The following is a 19,278-nucleotide window of genomic DNA, read 5'->3' as shown; positions in this document are numbered from 1 at the left end:
CCTTTAACTCTCATTTGAGGCAATAATAAATTCCCTTTCATGAATTCCCCTCCCCACCCCCCACAGACCACCTACCACATACCCAGACCCTCTGACTAGTATAACACCCCCTTTTTTTTTTGGCATAGCTAGGTGGGGTTTCTGTCCTTAGCCAGTCGAGTGGGGTAAGGGAAGAATTTAGCATAAGAAAAGGAGGTTTGCTATTGTGAATAGTGCCGCAATAAACATACGTGTGCATGTGTCTTTGTAGTAGAATAATTTATAATCCTTTGGGTATATACCCAGTAGTGGGATGGCTGGGTCATATGGTACATCTCGTTCTAGATCCTTGAGGAATTGCCATACTGTTTTCCATAATGGTTGAACTAGTTGACAATCCCACCAACAGTGTAAAAGTGTTCCTATTTCTCCACATCCTCTCCAACACCTGTTGTTTCCTGATTTTTTAATGATTGCCATTCTAACTGGTGTGAGATGGCATCTCATTGTGGTTTTGATTTGCATTTCTCTGATGGCGAGTGATGAGCATTTTTTCATGTGTCTGTTGGCTGTATGAATGTCTTCTTTTGAGAAAAGTCTGTTCATATCCTTTCCCCACTTTTTGATGGGGTTGTTTGTTTTTTTCTTGTATATTTGTTTGAGTTCTTTGTAGATTCTGGATATTAGCCCTTTGTCAGATGAGTAGGTTGCAAAAATGTTCTCCCATTCTGTAGGTTGCCTGTTCACTCTGATGGTAGTTTCTTTTGCTGTGCAGAAGCTCTTTAGTTTAATTAGATCCCATTTGTCAATTCTGGCTTTTGCTGCCATTGCTTTTGGTGTTTTAGACATGAAGTCCTTGCCCATGCCTATGTCCTGAATGGTACTACCTAGATTTTCTTCTAGGGTTTTTATGGTATTAGGTCTAACATTTAAGTCTCTAATCCATCTTGAATTAATCTTCATATAAGGAGTAAGGAAAGGATCCAGTTTCAGCTTTCTACTTATGGCTAGCCAATTTTCCCAGCACCATTTATTAATTAGGAATCAACCCAAATGTCCATCTGTGACAGACTGGATTAAGAAAATGTGGCACATATACACCATGGAATACTATGCAGCCATAAAAAAGGATGAGTTTGCGTCCTTTGTAGGGACATGGATGCAGCTGGAAACCATCATTCTTAGCAAACTATCACAAGAACAGAAAACCAAACACCGCATGTTCTCACTCATAGGTGGGAACTGAACAATGAGACCACTTGGACTCGGGAAGGGGAACATCACACACTGGGGCCTATCATGGGGAGGGGGGAGGAGGGAGGGATTGCACTGGGGAGTTATACATGATATAAATGATGAATTGATGGGTGCTGATGAGTTGATGGGTACAGCACACCAACATGGCATAAGTATACATATGTAACAAACCTGCACGTTATGCACATGTACCCTAGAACTTAAAGTATAATAAAAAAAAAAAAAAAAGAAAAGGAGGTTTAAGTCACCTGAAACATGTGTGAGTTCACCCTGGATGAACTGCCGCTGCCAACTGCTTCACACGTAGGGATCAGGGACTATCACTGAAAAGGATAGAAAAGAGTCTTTCCCCCTTCTGGGAAGGGCAGCCATCCCTGCTCTCTCCTTGGCCTTCAGACAACAACAGAGAGTGGCCCTAGCCAGTTCCCCTCAATTACCAAGGAGCTACTAGGAAACGGCCACTGAAAGACTGCAAAATGAAAAAGGAAAACTCAGAAAAAGGAAAAAAGGAATAGGACTCAGAAAAAGGAAAACAAGGAAAAGGACTCGGGTCCCTTACCCAAACCGGGCGGTGGTGGTCAGGCGCTTCCACATGGAAGCCTTTCAGTTTCACCAGAGAGTGGACCTGGCCAGAAAGTTGCAGTTGTCTGCATGCTTAGGTGCTGCCCCCTGAGGGTCCTGAGTTAGGAAGGAAAAGAGAGAGACAAAGATTTCCCTGCATGTAAAAGGGGAAAAGAGAAAAATAAATCCCAAACTTTGGACATGCTTTCTCCTGGCTGGCTTGCCAAGATATGTTACTGGTAGAGGGTCTTGACTGCAAGTTGTCCAGGGTTCTTGGTGTTTTGAACAAAGAATTAGACAAAATGTACGGCAAAGGAAGGAAAGAATGAAGCAACCACAGAATGAAAGTAGAGGTTTATTGAAAATGAAAGTACACTCCACAGTGTGGGTGCAGGCCAGAGAAGTGGCTCAAGGGCCCCAGATACAGAATCTTCTCAGGTCCAAATACCCCCTAGAGGTTTCCCATTGGCCACTTGGTGCTCACCTCGTAAATGAGTGGTGGCCCACAATCAGAGGCTGAAGTGAAATTACAAAGGTCACACTCCTGTGCAAACATCTGATTGGTTGCAGAAAGTGTCACGCACATCCATGTGAAGAGACCACCAACAGGCTTTGTGTGAGCAATTAAGCTTTTTAATCACCTGGGTGCAGGCGGGCTGTGTCCGAAAAGAAAGTCAGCAAAGGGAGTTAGGGGTGGGGCAGTTTTATAGGATTTGGGTAGGTAGTGGAAAATTACAGTCAAAGGGGGTTGTTCTCTGGCGGGCAGGGGCGGGGCTCACAAGGTGCTCAGTCGGGGAACTTCTGAGCCAGGAGAAGGAATTTCACAAGGTAATGTCATTAGTTAAGGCAGGAACCAGCCATTTTCACTTCTTCTGTGATTCTTCAGTTACTTCAGGCCATCTGGATGTATACGTGCAGGCTTGGGCTCAGAGGCCTGACATTCCTGTCTTCTTATATTAATAAGAAAAATAAAACGAAATAGTGGTAAATTGTTGGGGCAGCAAAAATTTTGGGGGTGGTATGGAGAGATAATGGGTGATGTTTCTTAGGGCTTCTTCAAGCGAGATTAGGGGTGGCATGGGAAGCTAGGGTGGGAGAGATTACGCTGAAGGAAGATTTTGTGGTAAGGGATGATATTGTGGGGTTGTTAGAAGAAACATCTGTCATATAGAATGATTGGTGATGGCCTGGATATGGTTTTGTATGAATTAAGAAAGTAAACAGAAGACACAAGGTCTGAATAAGGGAAGGAGAAAAACAGGTATTAAAGCACTAAGAATTGGGAAGACCCAGGACATCCAATTAGAGAGTGCCCACGGGCATTCAGCATAATGACTTGCTTGGTTGGCAAGTTGGACGGTCCGATTTTCAGTGGGGTCCTGCACAGATGGGACATGGCTTAGGAGGAATCCCAGGCTGCAGGCATTCCTTGGCCCAGTGGCCAAATTTCTGGCACTTGAAGCAAGATCCTGATGGAGGAGGTCCTGGAGGAACACCTGGCCACTGTGGCTTAGGCGTTTTGAAGTTCTTATGTGCTAGAGATGTGGCTGGGTTTTGTCTCACAGCAGAGGCAAGTAATTGTAACTCTTTTCTATTATTGTACACCTTGAAGGTGACACTAATTAAGTACTGTTTGTGGGGTTTGAGGGCTGGAATCTAATTTTTGGAGCTTTTTCTAATGTCGGGATCAGATTGGGTAATAAAATGCATATTGAGAATAAGACAGCCTTCTGACCTTTCAGGGTCTAGGGCTGTAAAGCATCTCAGGGTTGCTGCCAAATGAGCCATGAACTGGGCTGGGTTTTTATATTTGATGAAAAAGAGCCTAAATGCTAACTGATTTGGGAGAGGTCAGATGAAGAAATAGGAGCATTAACTTTGACTATGCCTTTAGCTCCAGCCACCTCTTTAAGAGGAAATTGTTGGGCAGGTGGGGGAGGGCTAGTTGCCGAACGAAATTGTAAGCCAGACCGGGTGTGAGGAGGGGAGGTGATAGAGGATTATAAGGTGGAGGAGCAGAGGCTGAGGAAGAATTGGGACCTGGCTCAGCCCAGCGAGGAGCAGCCTGGGGAGGAGAGAAGAGGTCAGATGGGTCGGTAGAAAGGGAAGATTGAAAAGATTCAGTGATGCTTGGGATTGGGACTGAGGGGACAGGTGGGAGGGAAAGAAGAAAGATTTGGGACGAGTTGCATTGGGGACAGAGACGAGAGAGGGGCCGATGTGTAAAAGAATGCCTGGATGTCAGGCACCTTAGACCATTTGCCCATTTTATGACAAGAATTATCTAGATCTTGTAGGATGGAGAAATCGAAAGTGCGATTTTCTGGCTATTTGGAATCATTGTCGAGTTTGTGTTGGGGTCAACGGGCATTGCAGAAGAAAATAAGGTGTTTAAGTTTTAGGTCAGGTGTGAGTTGAAGAGGTTTTAAGTTCTTGAGAACACAGGCTAAGGGAGAAGAAGGAGGAATGCAGGGTGGAAAGTTGCCTATAGTGAAGGAGACAAGCCCAGAGAAAAGAGAGGGTAGAGACACAGAGAGAAGGGGTGGGGGGTACTTGCCCCCTCGGAAAGTGGTACTTGCCCCTAAGGTGAAGGATCAAGGCAGGTGTCCTTGTGGTGATCAGACACCTCTGAAACATGGGTGAATAATCCCACAGTGATTAAACACCAAGGGAAGACTGTCTTCCCGAGTCTGTGACTGGTGCCAGAGTTTTGGGTTCACGGATAAAATGTGTCTCTGTCTCTACCAGAAAAGGAAAGGAACTGAAATTACGAGAAGGGAGAGATTGAAGGGTGGCGCCAAGATTGAAAGGGGAAAGAGGTTGAGGGATAGTGAGAGAGGTTGGAGAAGAGAGTAAAAACAGGCCACTTACCCGATTTAAAATTGGTGAGATGTTCCTTGGGCTGGTTGGTCTGAGGACCCGAGGTCATAGGTGGATCTTTGTCATGGAGCAAAGAGCAGGAGGACAAGGGATTGAGCTCCCAAGGGAGGTCCCTTGATCCAAGTCATGGCACCAAATGTCATGTGCATCTGTGTGAAGAGACCACCGACAGGCTTTGTGTGAGCAATGAAGCTTTTTAATCACCTGGGTGCAGGCGGGCTGAGTCTGAAAAGAGACTCAGCAAAGGGAGTTAGGGGTGGGGCAGTTTTATAGGATTTGGGTAAGTAGTGGAAAATCACAGTCAAAGGGGGTTGTTCTCTGGCGGGCGTGGGTCACAAGGTGGGGGAGCTTCTGAGCCAGGAGAAGGAATTTCACAAGGTAATGTCATCAGTTAAGGCAGGAACCGGCTATTTTCACTTTTTTTGTGATTCTTCAGTTACTTCAGGCCATCTGGATGTATACTGCAGGCTTGGGCTCAGAGGCCTGACAGAAAGCAACCAATCAGAGGTGCTTTCAGTGTTCCATCTGCAGTGCAGAAAGGTGACAGTTTGCAAAGGGAGTATCCTCTGGTCCTCTTGTTACTTAGGCATGGAAAGTTAGGGTTTTCCTTTCAATTTAGTTCTAGGAAGTCAGCAGGAAACGGCTTTAGGTTCCCTGCCTCCAGACCCTATTCTCCTGCCTTGCTCATACACAACATTTCCTCTAATCAGATTGGTCCCATTATTGTCTCAGAGAAGCATTCTTTTCAATTCTGTCTCCTTACATTTTCCCTGTCACTGTTCTTATCTGAAATGCCACTTCTTTGCCTTATTAAATTGTATTCAACCTTTGAGATCCTGCTTAGACTAAACTCAAGCTTAAGGGCAAGCCTTCCATGTCTACTTCCATCTGCTGTAATTTTCCATTTCTCTGAATTTTTTTCTGTACTGGACAGTCTGAACCACACAGAGTTAATAGTTGATTATACATGTTCTTGCATTGCTCACTCATCATTTCTGGGGCATTGGGCCTAACTTGCCAATAGATGTTAATGCTATAAGAGAAGCATCTATGTTGCATACTTACTTGTGCCTTTCCTCTGACATATAGCATAATGCAAAGTACTGATTACATACATTTAAACCTTTCACTTTGAAAGGCTAAGTCAATCTATGTATACAGTTACCAGAGGAGTGTGAAAACTCTTTTCCTAGAAATTATATAAGTGGCCTGATCATCCTTGGGACTAGCTCAAGAGTCCTCTACCACTAAGTGGCTTAATCAGAAATGTGAGAGGCATGGAAAGGCATTAATTGCAATCTTAGAGACCCAGGTGATTAAGCATATCCCTTCCACCAAACCTTTGATAGGAATAATTTTTTCTTCCTGGGAGATACATTCTACTGGCTACTTACTCTATTTCACTTATATTTGGTTCTACATGAAGACCGCAGGGTGTGATATTCCCTCTGTTATTTAAAACATACCCCAAAACCTCCAATCTTGGTGTCTCATGCTATTTATATGCTTATTCATTTATTCACTATATTTATTGATTGATCACCTAAAGAGACAGGATAGTATAATTATATATATATATTTTTTGATCACCTAAAGAGACATATATTTATTGATCACCTAAAGAGACAGGATAGTATAATGGCTAAGATGCCAGCTGCTAGAACCAGAATGCCTGGGTTCAAATCCTAGTTTTACCACTTTCCAGTTTTGTGACAACAATTTATTTGATATCTCTGTGCCATCTGTAAAGTGGGATGGTAATAAGAGTTCTTTACTGATAAAGTTGTTGTATGAAATAATTCATATTTATAAAGTACTGGGAACAGTGCTTTGCACACAGTAAGTGCTGTACAATTTTTATCCACAATTTTTGTCATTTGTATATATCCGGTATCTCTACTCCTGCCTATTTTCTTTCCTTCCATTCACTAAAGTGAATACCTTCCATTCACTAAAGTGTTCTGAGGGGGCATTTTCTCTAGAAGGCCCCACTCATAATAAACATACGTTCCTGGGAACATTTATTATTTTATTAGACAGACTACTTGACATACTCATTTTTGATGGGATGAGAAACAGAACAGGAAACATTTTAATTCAGTGTTATAAGTACAAATGGGAAGAGCATTGGACTGGGATTAAGGAAACCTAGGTTCTAGCATTGCCCTGCCTTTTTCTCTTGTCCCATGTGCGATGTTGAATAACTATTTTAACCTTTCTAGGTTTCCATGAACACATCTTCAAAGTTGGTGGCTTGGCCTAGAACAACAGCTTTCAAATGTTTGTCATTTATTTCATATCGGTGGAAACTTTTCTTTAAAAAAAAATTAGGAAGAAGCTCAAAATGTAAACATGGAGTTGCCGCTTTGGTTTAAAAGAATAGGAGGAGCTTTCTGAGGCACCTTTACTTAAGCATTAGGCCATAGAGACTGAAGCCATAGAATTCAACCAGGGGTTTGTGCTGGTAATCCAGCTCTCAGTAGTAGTGTTTGTTGATTTCCTGTGGTGTTAATACTTTCACCATGGCAAGTTTCAACCTGTCAGCATGACATAACTGAACAAGTCAAGAAGAGATATCTACAGTCAGCTCTTCTAACGTGAGTAGGGGGCAACTCCAGCATTTTTAGACATTTAGATTCCGGCCAAGGAGAGTTTAGGGGACCTGGAGTTTACGTGGATAGGCAGAATGTGGGGAAGTGATATGTGCTCTTGGATGCCAGATGAGAAGGGATATTTATTTATTTGAGATGGAGTCTCACTCTGTCGCCCAGGCTGGAATGCAGTGGTGCCATCTCAGCTCACTGCAACCTCTGCCTCCCAGTTTGAGCAATTCTCCTGCCTTAGCCTCCCAAGTAGCTGGGATTACAGGCACCCACCACCATGCCCAGCTAATTTTTGTATTTTTAATAGAGATGGGTTTTCACCATGTTGGCCAGGCTGGTCTCCAAACTCCTGACCTCAGGGTCCTCTCACCTTGGCCTCCCAAAGTGCTGGGATTACAGGCATGAGCTACCACGCCTGGCCAAGATATTTAAAAGAAAGATAAAACTAACAAGAGTTAGTTTTAACATTTTGCCTTGGCCGGGCGCAGTGGCTCACGCCTGTAATCCCAGCACTTTGGGAGGCCGAGGCGGGCGGATCACAAGGTCAGGAGATCGAGACCACGGTGAAACCCCGTCTCTACTAAAAATACAAAAAAAAAAAAAGCCGGGCGCCGTGCCGGGCGCCTGTAGTCCCAGCTACTCGGGAGGCTGAGGCAGGAGAATGGCGGGAACCCGGGAGGCGGAGCTTGCAGTGAGCCGAGATAGCGCCACTGCACTCCAGCCTGGTGGACAGAGCAAGACTCCGTCTCAAAAAAAAAAAAAAAAAACATTTTGCCAATGTCACTTTTGAGGGCATATGACTAGGGGTTCAGCACTTTGTGTATTTCCTTCCAACCTGTCTCCATATTCAGAAGGAGAATGAGCTGACCAAAAGCCACTGAGGATCCATACTTATACTGAGAAAAAAGAAAACAAAACAACAATCTTAGGGACATTTTTTATAATAATAAGTAGAGTAAATTGAAAACACAAATAATCTGTCAGCCCACTTCATGATGTTGCCTGGGAAGCCCAATAAATATTCCTATGTGACCTGCTTCAAACTTCTCTGTGCTTGGTAACATTATAGCTGCTAGATGTACACAAAACACCTGCCTTGGGCATCAGGCTCGGCCCAAATTCAGGCCAGGAAAGAAACTGGAAATGAAACTAGAGGAAGGGGTTCAACTTTTTCAGGTCATGGATAATTCTTCCTTCCTCTCCATCCTTTCTTATCTCTTCTCCTTCCTTCTATCCCTTCTCATCCTCATCCCCTGTCCTCTCCTCTGTCCTCTCCCCCCATCCCTCTCTTCCTTTACCTCCTCCAACCCCTCACCCATGCCATCTTGCTCTAGAAAGAGGCTGTTTATTGGGCTTCTGTGTACCATCCTAAAGCACAGTGATATCAAAATAAAAATGAGAATGCCTCAGGCTCAGGCAGATGGCAGATCTGAGGCTTAGTTTCCCTGACCTGTTCCCAGTTCCTGTGTTACATGGATGTTGAATGGAGAACAAGTGGGCCCACCAGAGTAGATCGAAGGGTGAAACCTGGGACCAATGGACTGACTATAGGAAGTGGCAGAAATTCTGAGATTAGAAGCCATCAGAAACCATGGCACTACTTTACACCCACTAGGATGGCTATAACCAAAACAAAAAAATGGAAAATAGCAAGTGTTAGTCAGGTTGTGGAGAAATTGGAATCCTAATAAATCCTAGTGGGAATGAAAAATGGTTCAGCCACAGTGGAAAAGTTTAACAGTCCATCAAAAAGTTAATTATAGTTATATGACCCAGCATTTACACTCCTAGTAACATAACAAAGAGAATCAACACAAATGTTTATCAACTGACAAACGAATAAACAAAATATGTTATAGTCATGCAATGGAATATTATTCAGTCATAAAAAGGAAATAAGCACATGCTACAACTTGAGTGAACCTTGAAAACATTATGCTAAGGGAAAGAAGCCAGTCACAAAAGACAGCATATTATATAATTCCATTTATATGAAATGTAAAAAAGAGGGAAATCTGCACAGACAAAAAGTAGACTAGTAGTTGTATAGGGCAGGAGGGTAGCTGAAAGGAGGGGTGGGGTGAGTAAGGATATGGTGACGAATGTGCACAGAATTTCTTTTTAGGGCGATGACAGTGTTCTAAAATTGACTGTGGTGATGGTTGTATATACCTGTGAATATACTAAAAACCACTGAATTGCACACTTTAAGTGCACAAATTGTATCTTATGTGAACTTTATCTTCATAAAGCTTTTTTAAAAACCTTGTACACTGGCTGGGCGTGGTGGCTCATGCCTGTAATCCCTGCACTTTGGGAGGCCGAGACAGGTGGATTGCCTGAGGTCAGGAGTTCGAGACCAGCCTGGCCAACATGTTGAAACCCTGTCTCTACTAAAAATACAAAAAATTAGCCGGGCATGGTGGTGGGTGCCTATAATCCCAGTTACTCAGGAGGCTGAGGCAGGAGAATCGCTTGAACCCAGGAGGCAGAGGTTGCAGCGAGCCAAGATCATGCCACTGCACTCCAGCCTGGGCAACAAGACTGAAATTCCATCTCAAAAAAAAAAAAAAATCTTGTACACCAGTTGATATGGTTAGACTTTGTGTCCCCACACAAATCTCATCTTGAATTGTAATCCCCAGGGTTTGAGGAAGAGACCTGGTGGGAGGTGATTAGATCATAGGGGCAGTTTCTCCCATGCTGTTCTCATGATAATGAGTGAGTTCTCACAAGATCTGATGGTTTTATAAGTGTTTGACATTTCCCCCTACACACACTCTTTCTCTCTCCTAGCACCTTGTAAAGAGGGTGCCTGCTTCCTCTTCCTCCATGGTATAAGTTTCATGAGGCTTTCCCAGCCATGCAAAACTGTGAGTCAACTAAACCTCCTTTGTTTATAAATCATCCAATCTCAGGTAGTATCTTAATAGCAGTATGAGAACAGACTAATACACCGATATTCATGGCTACATTATTTATAACAACCCAAAAGCAGAAACCACCCAAACATCCATCAACTGAAGAATGGATAAACAGAAAGTGATGTTTGTACAATGAAATACCATGCAATAATAGAAAGAAATGAAGTGGCCTGGGCACAGTGGCTCACGCCTGTAATCCCAACATTTAGGAAGGCCGAGGCGGGTGGATCACTTGAGGTCAGGAGTTCAAGACCAGCCTGGCCAACATGGTGAAGCCCCATCTCTACTACAAATACAAAAATTACCTAGGCATGGTTGCAGGACCCTGTAATCTCAGCAACTCAGGAGGCTGAGGCAGGAGAATTGCTTGAACCTGGGAGGCGGAGGTTGCAGTGAGTGGAAATCGCCCCACCGCACTCCAGCCTGAGAGCCAGTGCTAGAGTCAATCTGGAAAGAAAGAAAGGGAGGAAGGAAAGAAGGATGGAAGGAAGGAAGGAAGGAAGGAAGGAAGGAAGGAAGGAAGGAAGGAAGGAAAAAAGAAAGAGGAAGAAAGAAAAGAACGAATTGATATGTGCTACAACATGGATGAACCTACTTCAGAAACATAATAGTGAATGAAAGGAGCTAGACACAAAAAAACTACATATTGTATGTTTGCATTTATATGTGATATCCAGAACAGGCAAATCCATAGATACAAAAAGTTAATTAATGATTGGTGGGAGGATACAAATAGGAAGAAATTAGGAGTGGCTACTAATAGGTTTGAAGGTTTTTTGGTGGGAGGTAACGAAAATACTCTGGAATTGGATAGTGGTGATGGTTGTACAATACTGTAAATATATATAAGAAATCACTCTATTGTACACTTCAAAATGGTAGATTTTTTTCATGTAAATTTGTCTCAATTTTTAAAATTGTCAGAAAAACTTGTACAGGAGTAAGCCCTCATTTACTGGAAATGCTGAAAAATAAAAAAAAACATACAGCCAGCTAGTCAAGAGAACCAATATAGAGTGGTTTTCTAGAAGCCTGGGTAAGAGTTTTAAGAATAGTTAAAAATCACCCAAACAATGTCCCATGTGTTAATTCCATTCTCACCAGACATCCTTTTAATTATTGTTATTATTTAGCTTCTCAAATTTTCATCTTGATAGAAAATTTGCTGACCAGAATCTGCAGAGTCAACTGACCAGAGCCTGCTGGCCTTCTTGGCAGTATTTTTCATGAAAAAAAGAATAAGTTAGATTTAAATTTGGGTGTGTAAGTGTTTTCTGGTCATCCTGCTGAGGTATTTTGACAATTCCTCCTCCTAATTTTAGGTCGGATGTGGACACTCGTGACACTAAATATACCAAGAGAATTTAAGAGAAATTTCATTACCCTGGGGACTAGTGGGGGTAAGTGAGGAGGGGTGGGTGCTGCAAACAGGTCTGGGCTGGTTTGAGAGAGGCGGAGGAAGTTGGATGGGCCTTTATAGCATATTGGAAGTGGGGCTGGTGAAAATGCTGCACAGGCTGTAGATTTGCAAGTTTTAAATTTCTCAGCTGCGCCCATTTTTGCTGCCAGTTTTAAATTTCCCGCCAATACCAAAGAAGGAGGCAGGCTGGAGAATTACAAGTTTTAAATTTCCTGCTAGAACCAAAAGCAGAGTCATGCGGGCTGTAGATTTCCTAGTGTTAAATCTGCTGGCATCAAAGGAAAAGGTGCCCGGACTTTCTTATCACCCTGACTGGAAGCAGGGACCAACTATGCACGCCCCAAGATTTTGGGACTTTTCACTTTTTTGTTTATTTTGATTATTCTCTGTCTTCTCCTGTAAAGCTTACTTTCAGGGTCAGAAGCAAATAGCTGTATCGATAAGAAAGAAGAAACTAGCTCAAATTTAAAAAAACGGTAGTGATTTGCTTTAATGCGACCCCCAGAGCAAATGCCAGAGAAAAGGCAAGTAGGCAAGGCAAAAAAAAACTTTATTTACAAGCCAATGTGAAGGAGGGAGCGAGGTTCACCGGTCTCCGGCGGTGGAGGCCGACGAAGTCGCTCCGGCGTCCTCGGGCAAGGTTCCTAGGTCCGCACAGGAGCAGGGGCCAAGGAAGTTTGCACCGGCGTTCTCGGAGGAGGTTCCTGGATCCCGCCAACGAGGAGGGGCCAAGGAAGTTCGCACCGCGCACCCTCCGGGAGCGGCTTTTATGTCCTGGGCCCGGGAGTGGGCGGGCAGTGGGCGGGACATAGGCGGGTCGGGGGCGGGGCGGCAGGCGTGGCTAGGCGGGTTCCGGTTTCTCTCCGTCGGAGGTCGGGTTGCGCCTGCGCAGTCGACCCGTGTCTTTCCCGGGCGCGGGAAAGTTGATGGTGAAGAACCCTGAACTGCGCCATCTTGCCTCCATTTGTCCAAACAGGTAGGATTCAGTGACTAGATTTATGTGTGTGTTATGTGAGCCACACGATATTTTCAGTCTGGGCAACTCTTAAGGGATGAATCGGGTCAGGCATTACGCCTGTAATCCCAGCACTTTGGGAGGCCGAAGCAAGGGGATCACCTGAGGTGGGGAGTTTCAGACCAGCATGACCAACATGGAGAAACCCCGTCTCTACTGAAAATACAAAATTAGCAGGGTGTGGTGGCGCATGCCTGTAATCCCAGCTACTCAGGAGGCTGAGGCAGGAGAATCACTTGAGACCGGGAGGCGGAGGTTGCGATGAGCCTAGATCGCACCATTGGACTCCGGCCTGGGCAACAAGAGCGAAACTCCGTCTCAAAAAAAAAAAAAAAAAGAGAGAGAGAGAGAGAGAAATGAACCAGTACTGCTGTAAACCTTGCAGAGAAAGTTGGGAGAAGAAACTTTTACAGTTCAAAGCAGTGTCTAGAAAATGTTTCTGTAAACAGTATTTTGGCAAGTGCTTTTCCTGTAAACGTATTTACAAGTTCTAGTGATTCTCCCGCCTCAGCCTCCCAAGTAGCTGGGATTACAGGCATGCACCACCACGCCCAGCTAATTTTGCATTTTTAGTAGAGATGGGGTTTCACTATGTTGGTCAGGCTAACTGGGCCTGACTGGGGTTCAGAGAAGGATGAGGGAAAAGAAGAGGAGGAAAGGGAGGTGGTCTCGAACTCTTCACCCCAGGTGATCCACCCACCTCAGCCTCCCAAAGTTCTGGGGTTACAGGCATGAGCCACCGCACCCAGCCGTAAATGTATTTTTCCTTGGCATTTTTGTAACTGCTATAGGCATCCATATGGCAATTAGAAGTAACAGACAAGCAAAACCATGTTTAAAACAAAACGTGTTAAAAATAACTAGTATTTTCAGACGTGTTTCAAGTACAGTATTTCTAAAAAACAATATATATATATATTTTAACGTTAGCCCTCACACACAAGGAAGACCCGGAATTCATGTTTCTCTGTAGTTAGGTACAACGTGTTTTTTGGGATGACAACTCCAGGTTAAATAGAAGGTTTGCTTAAAAGAGCTGCATGCACGCTGGTCAATTGCACTTGCTCGGCCCCCGTCGACGGTAAGTAAAGTAGCTGCACAAGTAAGTACCAGCCGTCCGTGGGCGGTTAGAAAAGGCCCCGGATGTTCAGGGGGTGGAGTCGGCGTCTACCCATGAGGCAGCGCGCGCAGTTATATACTCCTTCCCCCCCGGCTGAGGCGCCGGTTCCGCGCTGGAAGTCTCTGCGGGAGTCGCTGTTGCTGAGGCTGTCGCCCGAGGTTTTCGCGCTCCTCCCTTTCCTCCTCCTCTTTCTCCTCCTCCTTATCCGAACCCCAGTCAGTCCGATCTGCTCTGCTCTCGGTAAGCGGCCCCCGCCCCCGCCTGTGCCGCGCGGAAGCAGGCAGCAGCTCTCCCGCGCGGCCGAGGCAGCCTTACCCAGAGGGCGGTTCTGAGGGCGGCGGGCTGAGGGTCTCTATGCCGGTGCGGATCGACGGGGGTGCGGGGGAGGGGACAGGCTTGGCGGCGTGGTAGCTGGTGGGCCACCATCTTGCGCCGGGCCCTGAAGGGGGAGGGTTTTCTGAAGGTAGAGCCTGGCGGCCCGCGGCGGGCAGTGGTTTCGCGGGCCGAGGCAGCTGCGGCAGCCTTCTCATCTCCTCAGTCCTGCCGGTCTGTTTCCAACCCGGTTTGGGCTTTTCTTTCTGGAGGCAACTCCCTTTCGTCTTTTGTACGGTTGATACTGATGTTTGACGGAGACCCGCCCACCCTCAAGTCTCTTAAACGAAAAGAGACTTGAAGGGATTCCGAACTTTCAGGCGTCAGAGATCCTGTGACCCCTTCTTTCTGCCCAGGTTCCCTTCACACAGGACCGGTCATTCCATGCCCACAACCTTGTTCTGGCCAAAGGGACTTCCCTTCTCTGTCACAGAAATCGTGCCCCATTCCGTTATTGTCTAGAGGATAAGAGCCCTGAGGAGAAACGTGGAGTTAAATACACTATATTCTAACTAGGAGGTTTGCAGGTTTCACTTAAAGAGATGGAAAAAATTATGCTGAGGTATACTCCTGCTCTAAAGATGGAAGGAGTTCCTCTCAGCTTCTGTCTGGTTTTAATGCTTTTTAAGGAGAAATTCGAGAGGAAAATGTCAAGTGAACCAGCTTCTGCAAGCATGGGAGACCCTCATCCAAGGGATTCTCTTTGTTTGGAAAGATGTTAGTTTTGTGGAGTTTTTCAAATCTGCGACCTTACATTTTTTTTACTATTGCTTTCAGGTTTGCACTATAAGTTGTAATGTCTTTTAGTGCCCCTAACATAAAATTGAAACCTAGAAGTAGAGTTTTAAACTACTCTCCTCAAAAGTCTCCTCAGTATTTGTGAGGTATCCTGGTTTGGGGGTTACTGTGCAAACTTAATCTCCTTAAGCAGAAACTTTACTGAGCCTACAAAGGCACTGCTTTGCTTATACAATTAGGGCTGTGTACCTTTGATGTTTCTACAGCAGCACAAATTCCATTATAATCGTATCTTGCATTTGTATTTTTCATTGGTAGCACCCCTTTTGAGATGGGCTGTAGGGTGTTGATAGAACTGTTTGAAGATGAGGAAACAGCCTCAAGGACAGAACTTTACCGAGGTCATGTCCCTAGGAAGTGATGGAACCAATTCTTAAACCTAGGCTTTCTGACCTTCATCTCATGTTCAGTTTGCTATATTATGTCTCACTTTTTGTGAGAGTGAGGTGGTCACAGAATAAGCAAGGAGGCTCACTTAAAAATTTTAAGAAGTATTATTCAATTCCCTTTTCCTTTATATTTTTAAGGCTTCATTTTTTCTCAACTTTTTAATACTTTAATATTATTTCTAAGCATGTTGAAGAGTTGAAGAAGTAAGTCTCAGCTACTTGGTTTTCAGTGAGTTTGTCTTAGGTAATGATTCAAAAAGATTTGATTTCCTCAGTAATTTTTTTTTTTTGGAGACGGAGTCTCGCACTGTCGCCCGGGCTGGAGTGCAGTGAGTGGTGCGATCTCAGCTCACTGCAACCTTTGCCTCCCGGGTTCAACCGATTCTCCTACCTCAGCCTCCCGAATAGCTGGAGTTACAGGCGCCTGCCACCACGCCCGGCTAATTTTTGTAATTTTAATAGAGATGGGGTTTCACTATGTTGACCAGGCTGGTCTGGAACGCCTGACCTCGTGGTCCACCTACCTCGGCCTCCTAAAGTGCTGGGATTACAGGAGTGAGCCACCGAGCCCAGCCTTCCTCAGTAATTTGAATCAAATATGTTTGTCTAGATTTTTCTTCCCACTGCTCTGCACAATCAGAGAAACATCATTAGGAATGAACTGTAGAAATGACCCCTGAAAGTATAGTGTTCGTCTAGACTTTATTCTTTCGCTGCAAAGTAGTTTTCTTTTAAGGAGTATATGTTTTTTCATTTTTTTTGTTTCCTTTTTAATTTTTTATTGGCAAATGATTGCGTGTATTTATGGGGTGCAATGTGATGTTTTGATATGTATACATTATTGAAAGAGGCTAACATAGCCATCACCTTACCAACTTGCCATTTTGTTATGAGAATGTTAAAAATCTATTTTAGCAATTTTGAAATATACCATACATTATTAGTATTAGCTGTGGTCACCTTGTAGTGCAATAGATAGCTAAAACTTACTCCTCCAGTCTAATTGAACTTTGTACTCTTGGATCAACATCTTTTCCCCATCTGTCCCACCCCCGAACTCCCAAGCCTCTGGTAACCATCTTTCTACTCAATGTTTCTATGAGATAAAGTTGTTTAGATTCCACATGTAAGTGAGATCATACAGTATTTTTCCCCAGAGACTGATAAGAGAATCCAGCTGCTTTTTATTAAGATAAATATTAAAGACATTTGCAAAAATGTAAATCCATGTTACTTTTCTCATTAGATTTCTTTTTTAAAAGTTATTCTCATTAAAAGTATTTTTATTAACTTGTAATGGGCTTATAAATATTTTAAATAAAAACATTTGAAATCTGTCTCAGTTTCAATTTCTAATATGGGAAATATCAACACATACTGTCCATATAAACATAAAGCTCATTGGGGTTCTCATTAAGTTTTAAGTGAAAAGAAATCCTGGGACAAAAGGTTTTGAGAACTACTGATGTGATGCAATTTATTTATGATATGATTTTAATTGAGCTCTTTATGTGAACTAGATTTGTTTTAAGTGCTTGTACTCATCAACTTATGGTATGACTTCAGGTAAAGAAGGAGAAGTTGAGAAAAATAGTGCAAAGTACTGTTCAGTAATATTTCCTGTGCTTTATTTAATGTTCACACTAGCGCTGCAAGGAAGGTATTACTGTTTTCGTTTTACAGATAGAAAAACTAAGGCTTACAGAGGTTAATTATACTTCTTATAGATTTGGCAGCCAGGAAGTGGTAGACCAGAAATTCCCACTCAGGTTTTCAGTCCCTGTGTCCAGTGTTCCCATCAATGCACTTACTTGACATTTTCCCTGGTGGATAAGTTTTACTCCTATAAAAAGCAAATTAATTAATAATACATACTTCTTGAGGTTACTTTAGGAATTAGTGACTATAGAATATCTTATGAAACTTACATAAAGTATTTACTATACAGATTCGCTTCGAAAGGCCAGTAATTGTACATTCGTCTTTTCCGCATGTTATATCTTTTACATAGGAATTATAATAAAAGACTATGCCTATAGAGTCTTTACCCTGAATATAATACAAAACTTATTTGTAGAAGTATATTTTATTATAGTGCCCTATCCCAAAGCTGACATAAAATGTTTTAAAATATAGGCAAACTTTGCAAAGTATTATGCTAGTGAGTTTTAAATCCTAGTGTAAACCAACTATTTTCTACAAATAGATGAAGTATGAAAATTAACAGAGACAAAAGTTGAAAACAAATAGGATAAAAATAATAAAGTTATTAAATGTCTTCTCAAAATGTACCTGGACTTATGTGTTCAGCCTTTCAGAAAAAAAGATAATTTGCATAGTATAAAAACTTGGACAAAGGAAAGGTGAAGAGCCTCTATTTTCTTTCTGAATTGTATGTGATTTCTTCCCAAAACCTACTTTGAAAGTTTCAATCGTTTAGATGCCGGCGAAATTGTCTAAGGAACCAAGATATAATCCAGTTTTCTTGGATTTCAGTACTATACCAATTCTTGTTATAAAAAAAAAAATTTCACAGACACCCCTGAACTTCAAATGTTTGAAACATTCTCAGAGTTCTTACACAACCATAAAACAAAGCAGTCAAGTGAAACTACAAAATCATTGCCATTTAAATCAGTTTTCATATATTGAATATGTATTTTGCTGAGTCACTGCCTACTTGTATGGAGTTTTTCGTACCTACTTGTATATACTATATGTATACATTCTCTACTTTATATATATAAATAATAGCAAGGTTTTTTATTTGAACCCTTTCAGTACCTTCATTTCTATAGCTAACCGTATTTTCATTGCCCTTCATTTAGTGCAAATGCGTCATTTAGTTATATAAGGTGGTCACCCAGGGAATCCCCAGAGCAGGCTTATGTTAATTTTTTTAGATAGCAAAAGATAGCAAAACAAAAAGAGAATTATATTGTTATAGAGCTCTCTTGCACAACCTGGAATATATCTATTTTCCTGAGAGGTCTGTTGACCCTGGTTTGAAAAAGAGGTAGTCCATTGATGAGTTTATTAATAGTTTTAAACACAGTTGCCGGAAACTTAGCTCAAAGTAGATTAAACCAAAAATAATTATTTTCTCTCTTAACTGAAAAGCTGTTGTGGATAATTTGCTGCAGGCATGGCTAGCTTCAGGTGTTTAAATGGTATCATCAGGACTTGAATGTTTACCTACTCTCCCTTTCTCTACTCAGAATCTTACAGCTTTGCTATCTTTGTTAGGTTCTTTCTTTGGTACTTTTTCTCCACATCACTCCCAAGCTTATATCCTACCAGCTGATTATTTTCTTTCTTTTTATCTTTTTTTTTTGTTTTTTTTTAAGATGGTGTCTCACTCTTGTCTCCCAGATTGGAGTGCAGTGGTATGATCTCGGCTCACTGCAACCTCCACCTCCCGGGTTCAAGCGATTCTCCTGCCTTAGCCTCCTGAGTAACTGAGATTACAGGCACTTGCCACCACGCCTGGCTAATTTTTGTAGTTTTAGTAGAGACAGGGTTTCACCATGTTGGTCAGGCTGGTCTCGAACTCCTGACCTTGCAATCTGCCCTCCTCTGCCTCCTAAAGTGCTGGGATTACAGGCGTGAGCCACTGCGCCTGGCCTTATTATTTTCTTAATAGCATTATTGAGATACAATTCATATAGCATACAATTCACTTATTTGAAGTGTGCAATTCAATGATTTTGTATATTCACAGTTGTGCAGCTAGCACCACAATTTTAGAACATTTTCATCACCCCAGTAAGAAACCCTGTACCCATTAACAGTCACTCCCCATTTCCCACCAACCCTCCCAACCATATGCAGCCACTACTCTACTTTCTGTCTATGGATTTGCCATTTCTAGACACTTCACACGAATGAAATCATACAATATATGGTCTTTTTGACTGTCTTCCTTCATTTAGTATAATGTTCTCAAGGTCCATTCGTATT

The 19,278-nt window shown here is 42.8% G+C and overlaps 1 protein-coding gene across 1 annotated transcript in view; it reads left to right on the top strand.

Moving 5' to 3' along the window:
• Window positions 1-13,811: 13,811 nt before the first annotated feature.
• ZNF280C (zinc finger protein 280C) overlaps window positions 13,812-19,278 on the top strand; it is a 67,015-nt gene continuing 61,548 nt past the window's right edge. The window contains exon 1 of the mRNA XM_010354802.1: window positions 13,812-13,999. The gene's annotated coding sequence lies outside the window, so the exon portion shown is untranslated. The remainder of the gene's footprint in view (window positions 14,000-19,278) is intronic.

The sequence above is a fragment of the Rhinopithecus roxellana genome, chromosome 7 (assembly GCF_007565055.1).
Source record: "Rhinopithecus roxellana isolate Shanxi Qingling chromosome 7, ASM756505v1, whole genome shotgun sequence".
In the NCBI taxonomy this organism is placed as follows: domain Eukaryota; kingdom Metazoa; phylum Chordata; class Mammalia; order Primates; family Cercopithecidae; genus Rhinopithecus; species Rhinopithecus roxellana.
This window is presented reverse-complemented; position numbering and strand designations above follow the sequence as displayed.